General features: G+C 37.0%; 1 pseudogene; it reads left to right on the top strand.

Moving 5' to 3' along the window:
- The first annotated feature begins 5,807 nt into the window (after positions 1-5,807).
- LOC104665743 lies at positions 5,808-9,440 on the top strand (annotated as a pseudogene).
- The last annotated feature ends 531 nt before the right edge of the window (positions 9,441-9,971 follow it).

The raw sequence follows: 9,971 nt of genomic DNA, 5'->3' as shown, positions 1-9,971 counted from the left end.
TATTTTTAACAGAGTATGATAAAAATATGTTACATCTTTAATAAACATGTGAGTACAATATGAAAGTTTAATGTTTGGTTTATGGGCATAAACAACTAAAAATTTATTATAAAAATCAGTAATAATGCCAATAATTGCATAAAACATCATGATAAAACTTTTCCTATGCACTAATATGTAATATTAGAATTATATATTTGTATACAATAATAGAACATAATAGAAAAATACATCCTGTCTCATGTAACTTCTTTTTTGTTAATAGAAGGTAGACAATATTAAATATTTTATGACATAAGATGAGCATTAATTATAATTAAAACAATACATCAAGATATGATTTGACTAGGTCAGTTTTATTTACCTTATTGGTTAAATGCACTAATGCTAAAAGAAATTATATGTAAGTTTTATCCTTGGATTTTATCCATTGTATATTAAAAATTTTGATAGTCTTCAAGAATATCTAGCTAAAGACTAACTATAAGAATTAGCATAATAACTAATGCTGCTTTAAAACACTAAAGGTAATTTCTAAGATAAAACATTTTAGAGATGAATACAATATTAAGAATTTCTGAAGATAATTGCTTGACTTTAAATATGTTTTTTAAAATGTTGTGTGCATACAACGTCTCTCTTTTATGCTATCTTACTTTTGCTCTTGGTATCCTCTTTTAAGAATGATGCACTCGGCCGGGCACTTTGGGAGGCCGAGACGGGTGGATCACGAGGTCAGGAGATCGAAACCATCCTGGCTAACACGGTGAAACCCCGTCTCTACTAAAAAAAATACAAAAAAACTAGCCGGGCGAGGTGGCGGGCGCCTGTAGTCCCAGCTACTTGGGAGGCTGAGGCAGGAGAATGGCGTGAACCCGGGAGGCAGAGGTTGCAGTGAGCTGAGATCTGGCCACTGCACTCCAGCCTGGGTGACAGCGCGAGACTCTGTCTCCAAAAAAAAAAAAAAAAAAAAAAAAAAAGAGAATGATGCACTCTTTGATTTTTTTTTAATGATTACTTATACCTGTCCACTCCACCATTTGATTAAATTCAAAACTTCCTAACAGAGCCAAAATGCCCTTCTGTCGATCCTGTATTTCACCATTAAAATAAATATTTATAAGAGAAGAGGCCTGCAAGATGCATGTGTCTTGTTTAAACATTACAAAAAGCTTTCTTTTGTTTTTTTTTTTTCTTGGCAACCAAGTGATTTTTTCATATAACCTGGTATGATAAAATACATGGAAGTTAATTGAATTGGTAGATTTCCTTAAATCTATCATTGCTGGAATATCCCTGGGAATATCTTCTACGGTTTGAATATGATTGTGTTAGAGTAAGTGGGTGAGGTAGTGAGCGATTTATCTACATAGAATAGTTGGAGAAAGGCTCACAGGCCAAGGCATGTGAAAAGAAGCATGACATACGAAAGGGGAGCTGAGATGCCAAAAGCTGGGTTGAAGCACATTTTAAGCAGAGGAAAAGTATATACGAAGGTCTTAAAGTATGAATGAACTTGGCTGGCTTAAAGATAAAAGACCAGTGTGGATGGACAGAAGCAACTGAGAAAGAGAATTGACTTGAGGTTGAGAAGGAATACAGAAGTAACTATGCGAAAGAAAAAAAAAATGAAAAAAGTTTGCGTTTAGGTTAAAATAAAAGAATTCATAGAAAAGTTTAAAGCATAAGAATTTTATAGTCTGAGTTACACTTTTAAAATGGATTAAAGACTTTAAGATATAACTCTGGCTCCAACATGAAGAATCCATTACAGGAGGCAATAGAGGAAGCATTGTGAAAGTGTTAAGTGAGAAATAATGATGTATTATTAGGCAAGGGAGATGAACAGAGGCAGAATTGAAATTCACTTTCGAGATATAGTCAACAGGATTTGCAGATGAACTGAATTTTCTTTTTTTTTTTTTTCTTTTCTTTTGTTTTGTTTTGTTTTTTGAGATGGAGTTTCGCTCTTGTTGCCCAGGCTGCAGTGCAATGGCACGATATCGGCTCACCACAACCTCCGCCTCCTGGGTTCAAGCAATTCTCCTGCCTCAGCCTTCCAAATAGCTGGGATTACAGGCATGTGCCACCATGCCCGGCTAATTGTGTATTTTTAGTAGAGATGGAGTTTTTCCATGTTGGTCAGGCTAGTCTTGAATTCCCGACCTCAGGTGATCCGCCCACCTCAGCCTCCCAAAGTGCTGGGATTACAGGCGTGAGCCACCACGCCCAGCCAGAATTGAATTTTCAAAGTATCAAAGAGAGAGAAATAGTGATGGGTACCCTGGAATCTGGATTAATGTCATGGCCATTTATTGAGATGAAAACTCCTGGAGAATGAAAATTCATAAGGAGGAATTTAATTTGAGCATGCTAATTTGCTACGAAATTAGTATAGATTAAATATCTTATTAAAAATAGATCTCGGGCCGGGCACAGTGGCTCACGCCTGTAATCCCAGCACTTTAGGAGGCTGAGGCAGATGGATCACGAGGTCAGGAGATCGAGACCATCCTGGCTAACACAGTGAAACCCCGTCTCTACTAAAAATACAAAAAAATTAGCCAGGCGTGGTTGTGGGCGCCTGTAGTCCCAGCTACTCAGGAGGCTGAGGCAGGAGAATGGTGTAAACCCGAGAGGTAGAGCTTGCAGTGAGCCGAGATCATGCCACTGCACTCCAGCCTGGGCTAAAGTGAGAGAGTCCGTCTCAAAAAAAAAAAAAAAAAAAAAAAAACTCTCATATTGAATTAATAATAAAACTCAAAAGTTTAAGAAATATACCTAAATCAAAATAGTAATAAAATGTTAAAATAAATAGATGGATTAAAATCCATCTGAGAAACTCAAATAGGAACAATGCAGTACTATTAAATATTAACACAGAATCCAAAGTAAAAGTCATCAAATTAGTGGCTATATTGCATTGACATGTTCCACTATGAGTTTTTTTGCACCTATACTTATAATATACACCTCCTAAAAATTATTAATCAAGGACACAAAAAGTACATATAAAATAATTTGTAATATTATATTATTAACTGTAAATTTAACTTTGCTATCCACATTTTTAATATGGATATGGAGAAAAATATTGGCATATGGAGAAAAATATACACACTGAATCACAAAGAATATCTCAAAAAACCATAAAATGCCACATTTACAAGTATCTATTTTCCTACAAATACATACAAAATATGTTTCCGTTAAAAATAAATAACAAAAGCACAATCACTAAATCTCATTCACCACTATATATACTCTACAATTTAGAAATTAAAAGTATTCCAGAGTAACTTTTGGATTAAAAAGATAATAAACAAATCAAATTATAGACTATGATGGAATAATTAAGTATTTCGTAGTAACAGGTATTTCTATTAAAATAAATGGGAAATAAGGATTCTTGTAAATAGTATTAGTAATATTGTTTTAGAAGTTCTAGCTGTAAGGCATGAAAAAAGGTCAACATTATAGCTTGTGTAAAGAATAAAATAATTTAGTGTGGAACAAATAAGTTTCTTTTAGACATTTTTGGAAAGGCTTTCTATTTCAAAAATAAATTTTAAATATATATATGTATGCATGTCTACAAGCACACACAATAAAATTGGATTTCCCTTTACAACTACATTAAAATAAACTATAAATGGATTAAATAGTAAAATTTTAAGCCAAATTAAATCCCCAATACTAAAAATTATACAAAAAGTTATACACTTAACTACATATAAAGTCAAAATTGTTTTAGTGTTAAAAAATTAGAAGCTACTTTAAAAGACAAACTAGTGAAATATTCAAAACTCATAAAATAATTTTTGGCATACTTATTCTTTGTTAAAAATAATTATTTTAAATGTCTATTAGGCAAAAGGACAGAACATGTGGATTCAGTTAAATAAATTACAGCATAAAACAGAAGAAATAAAACTGGTCGTTAAACAAGAAAACATATTTAATCTCACAAGTAATCAAATAAATTCATAATAAAATATTGTCATATCAGATTTTGGCCTATCAAATTTTCAAAGAACAAAATGGTGAAGAAACTGTGAACCTGAATTCTGATTAGATGCTGCCAAGAGTGTAAATTGATGAATCCTTTCAGAGAGGTAATTTTCTATTACGTATCAAGATTTTTAAAATACTTAATGTGAATTTGATAAAGTATTTTTACTTCTAGTAATCCCTCATTAAGAAATTATTACTGATATGGACAATAGAAATCTATGAAATGATGTTCATATGGGGAAACATTTATGGTATAGGTGAAAACAAAGGATACTTAACTTACAGGAATATCTCACTTTATGGTACTTCACTTTATTGCACTTCATAGACACTGCATTTTTTGCAAACTGGTTTGTGGCAAGTCTGCACTAAGCAATTTTATCAGTCTATCAGTGTCATTTCCCAATGCTACACAGAGACGGCATTTGTACATTTTGGATCTCTGTGTCACATTTTGATAATTCTCGCAATGTTTCAAGCTTAATTATTATTATATCTATTATAGTGATCTGTAATCAGGGATCTTAAACTTACTATTGTAATTGTTTGGGGGCACTACAAACCACTCCCATATAAGACAGCAAAATTAATTAATACATGTACGTGTTCTTACTGCTCCACAGACCGGTCATTTCCCTATCTCTATGCTTCTCCAAGATCCTTGCTATTCCCTGGGATACAACAGTATTTAAATTAGGGCAAATGATAATCCTACAATGGCCTCTAAGTGTTCAAGTGAAAGGAAGAGTCACATATCTCTCACTTTAAGTAAAAAGCTATAAATGATTAAGTGTAATGAGGAAGACATGTCAAAAGCCAAGATAGGCTGTAAGCCAGGCCTCTTGCTCCAAACAGTTAGCCAAGCTGTGAATACAAATCAAAAGTTATTGGCAGAAATTTAAAGTGCTACTTCAATGAACACACAAATGATAAGAAAGTGAAACAGCCTTATTACTGACATGCAGAAAGTTTCAGTGGTCTTGACAGAAGATCAAGCCAATTATAACATTCTCTTGAAACAAAGCCTAACCCAGTGCAAACTCTCAATTCAGTGAAAGCCTAGAGATGTGAGGAAGCTGTAGAAGAAAGTTGGAAGCTAGCAGAAGTTGGTTGATGAAATTTAAGGAAGGAAGCCATCTCCATAATATCAAAGCACAAGATGAAGCAGCAATGCTGATGGAGAAGCTACAGCAACTTATTCAGACCATCTAGCTAAGACAAATGATGAAGATGAATACACTAAACAACAGATTCTCAATGTAGATGAAATAGCCCTATACTGGAAGATTTCATCTAGGTCTGTAGTAGGGAGAAGTGAATACCTGTCTTGAAAGCTTCTAAAAACAGTTTGACTCTCTTTTTAGGGGCTAATGCTCCTGATGACTTTAAGTTGAAGCCAATGGTCATTTACTATTCAAAAAAATCCTAGAACCCTTAAGAATTATGCTAAATCTACTCTGCCTGTGTTCTATAAGTGGATCAATAAAGCTTAAAAGATAGCACATCTATCTATAGCGCAGTTCACTGAATATTTTAAGCCCACTATTGAGACGTGCTGATAAGAAAAATGTCCCTTCCTCCCCTCCCCCAGCGGGCAGGCGCTGCGAAACGGGCTCCGGCCCCGGGCGGTACGTAGGGAGCAATCTGTGTTGGGGGAGCGGCGTGGAGAGGAGGCAGCTGCGTGTGCGGTACTGTGTGGGCGGCAGGGCCGCTGGGCGCCCCTTCTCTGCCTCCTAACCTCGCCTCTGTGCTTCCCTCTCGCCCGCCCTGTTCCTCCTCCCATCCCGCAACTCCGTGCCCAGGGCCCTGCCAGCAGAGGAGACAGGTATATGCTGGTCACTTTCGAAGAGCCGCCCTATGCTATCAAGGCTGGATGGAAAGAAAACCATGCAGTTTATGAATGAACTAAAAAACCTTCAGGCTGAAGGACTTAGGACTCTTGGCCAATCCCTAAGGGCAGCTTTTGATTTATTAAATTTAAATAGATTAGTAACTGGCATAGACAACTATGGGCAGGGAAGAAACCCTTTTTTCTTGAAGTCAGAAATAATTATCACAATTACTGATGGAAGCAAGTTGACCACCACCAGTGGAGTCCAGGATGAGCTTCATTTACCTCTTAATTCTCCTTTGCCTGGAAGTGAATTGACCAAGGAACCTTTTCGTTGGGATCAGAGACTCTGTGCATTAGTGTTGGCGGTTGCCTGGCACCATGTCAGTAGAATCAGAACAGTTGACAGGTGTGCCTTTAGATGACTCTGCAATCACACCAATATGTGAAGTGACAGGGAGCCATTCGTATTTTGTGAGTTCTCCAAGAACGCTTAATCAATGTCTAGAGTCCTTGGTGCAGAAAGTACAAAGTGGGGTGGTAATAAAACTTTGAAAAAGCAGGACCAGATCCTTCCCCTGTAGAAGATGGGCAGCCAGATATATCAAGGCCTTTTGGATCTCAGCCTTGGCATAGCTGTCACAAACTCGTATATGTCAGACCAAATCCTAAAACTGGGATTCCTATAGGTCGTTGGCCTGTTCCAGAGTCTTTTTGGCCAGATCAAAATTCACCAGCACTACCACCTCATACATCTCATCCTGTAGTGAAGTTTTCCGGTACAGACTGTGAACCAATGGTTACTGATAAACTTCCTTGTGACAAATATGAGTTGGAACCTTCACCACTGACTCAACTTATCCTGGAAAGGAAATCTCAAACAAGTTGGCAGGTGTATGTGAGCAATAGTGCAAAATATAGTGAGTTTGGTCATCCTTTTGGTTACCTGAAAGCCAGTACAGCACTGAACTGTGTCAACTTATTTGTGATGGCTTACAATTAACCAGTCCTTCTTCCCCTTAGATGACTTGTTTAAAGTGTGTAAGGTAAAAACCAACATCGAAGTGGAGACAGCCATTTGAAAGTTGTTTGAAGACAATGCCTCCTTACTGTCTCAGGCCCTTGAAGAAAGCTGTTAGTATGATGGGAGCACCTAACCTAATAGCAGACAGTATGGAATATGGACTTAGTTACAGCGTCATTTCACACCTTGAAAAACTGAGTCAACAAGCCAAAATAGAATCTGATCGAGTCACTGGATCTGTAGGCAAAAAAGGTAGTACAGGAAACTGGAATAAAAGTCCGGAGCTGATCACATGGTTTATCAATGGCATATAGGGAAGATTTTCAACAACTCCTCCAGGGAATTTCAGAGGACGTCCCTCACAGACTGCTAGACCTTAATATGAAGGAATACACTGGGTTCCAAGTTGCTTTGCTGAATAAGGATTTGAAGCCACAGATGTTTAGAAATGCTTATGACATACCAAGATGAAATCTTTTGGATCACTTAACAAGAATGAGATCTAATCTTTTGAAGCACACTTGCAGATTTCTTAAAGGACAGGACGAAGATCAGCGCATAGTGTTCCTATAGCACAAATGGGGAACTACCAGAAATACCTCAAGCAAGTACCTTCTCCACTAAGAGAAATTAATCCTGATCAGCCACAAAGGTTGCATACATTTGGCAACGCCTTTAAGCTGGATAAGAAGGGTATGATGATAGCTGAAGCAGATGAATTTGTGGCTGGACCTCAAAATAAACATAAATAACCTGGAGAACCAAATATGCAAGGGATCCCTAAAAGACATTAGTGTATGTCTCCACTACTAAAAGGGAGACAGCAGAATCCTGTTGTAAACAATCATGTAGGGGGAAAAGGACCACCTGCACCTACACCTCAAGCACAGCCAGATCTTATTAAACCTCTTCCTCTTCATAAAATTTCAGAAATTGTTGCAGGAAGTCAGGGACCCTGAACGGAGGGACCGGCTGAAGCTGTGGCAGAAGAACATAAATTGTGAAGATTTCATGGACATTTATTAGTTCCCCAAATTAATACTTTTATAATTTCTTATGCCTGTCTTTACTGCAATCTCTGAACATAAATTGTGAAGATTTCATGGACACTTACCACTTCCCCAATCAATACTCTTGTGATTTCCTATGCCTGTCTTTACTTTAATCTCTTAATTCCGTCATCTTCGTAAGCTAAGGAGGATGAATGTTGCCTCAGGACCCTGTGATTGTGTCAACTGCACAAATTGTTTGTAGAGCATGTGTGTTTGAACAATATGAAATCTGGGCATCTTAAAAAATGAACAGGATAACAGCGATGTTCAGGGAACATCAGAGATAAGACTTCTGGCTGCCAGTGAGCCAGATGGAACAGAGCCATATTTCTCCTCTTTCAAAAGCAAATAGGAGAAATATCGCTGAATTCTTTTTCTCAGCAAGGAACATCCCTGAGAAAGAGAATGCACCCTGAGGATAGGCCTATGAACAGCCCCCTCAAGTCGTGCCGTCTTTTATGGTCAAAGCCAAAGGGATGAAATAAACCCCAGTCTCCTGTAGCGCTCCCAGGCTTATTAGGACGAGGAAAATCCCCACTTAATAAATTTTGGTCAGACAGATTGTCTGCTCTCAAACCCTGTTTCCTGATAAGATGTTATCAATGGCAATGTGTGCCCGAAACTTCATTAGCAATTTTAATTTCGCCCCATCCTGTGGTCCTGTAATCTTGCCCTGCCTCCACTTGCTTTGTGATATTTTATTACCTTGTGAAGTATGTGATCTCTATGACCCACACCCTATTTGTGCACTCCTTCCCCTTTTGAAAATTGCTAATAAAACTTGCTGGTTTTACAGCTCGGGGAACACCACAAATCCTGCCGACATGTGATATCTCCCCCGGACACCCAGCTTTAAATTTCTCTCTCTTGTGCTCTTTCCCTTTATTTCTTAAACCAGCCAAGACATTTAGGAAATAGAAAAGAACTCATGTAACCATCGGGAGTGGGTTCTCCTGACAAGAAACCACTAATGATTCAATAGTACATGATGTGGTTGAAAATCATGTTGCAGACCAACTTTCATCAGACATTACACCAAATGCTATGGATACTGAATTTTCAACATCTTCTCCAGTCAGTTTACTGGAACAGCCAACCAATCATACAGAAGCAGGCTCTTGGTCATGACCATTTAGGAACCAATGACCTCACTGTTGGGGGATTTTTTAAAAATCATGAGGAGCCAAGAAATAAAGAACAATGTGCTGAAAAGAACATACCAGCATCTTCACTCAACAAAGGAAAGAAAGTGATGCATTGCAGAAGCCATGAAGAGGTCAATACCGAACTAAAAGCACAAATAATGAAAGAGATTCGAAAGCCAGGGAGAAAATATGAAAGAATCTTCACTTTACTGAAGCCATGTGCAAGGCAGTTTACAAACAAGACTAATATTTTTACAAAATGTCATTAAAGAAGCATAAAAGTTAAAAAACGAATGTTAATAGAACAACTGTAGAACTTCATGGATGAAACTCATCGAAGAGCCAATCGGATCAACCATATTAATAACAATTAAAAGAAAATAGAATGTGACCACTTATTTCACTATCTTCTTCAAATACAAAGTAAATACAAGACTGTTGTGATCTTGCATTCATTTTATGATGTGCATTGTTGACTATTTGAAATACTAAAAGCAAATCTACAGATCCTTTTCCCATCATTTTACAGTGACCTTTTCTTCATTTTGGTTTATTTTTGTAATGTGAAAAGTACCATTCTAAAAAACATTTTTATTTAACAAACTAAAAATATTCCTCCAAAAAAAAAGAAAGATGCCTTATGAAATATTAATACTCATTGACAATGCACCTTTTCACCCAAGAGCTCTGATAGACATGTACAAGGAGACTAGTGTTGTTTTCATGCCTGCTAAAACAACATCCATTCTTCAGCCCATGGATCAAGGAGTAATTCATCTTTCAAATCTCATTATTTAAGAAATACATTTGTAAGGCTATTGCTTCCACATATAGTGATTCTTCTGATAGATCTGGGCAAAGTAAATTCAAAACCTCTGGAAAGGATTCACCAGTCTAGATGCCAT

This window comes from Rhinopithecus roxellana, chromosome 3 (genome assembly GCF_007565055.1).
Source record: "Rhinopithecus roxellana isolate Shanxi Qingling chromosome 3, ASM756505v1, whole genome shotgun sequence".
NCBI lineage: Eukaryota > Metazoa > Chordata > Mammalia > Primates > Cercopithecidae > Rhinopithecus > Rhinopithecus roxellana.
This window is presented reverse-complemented; position numbering and strand designations above follow the sequence as displayed.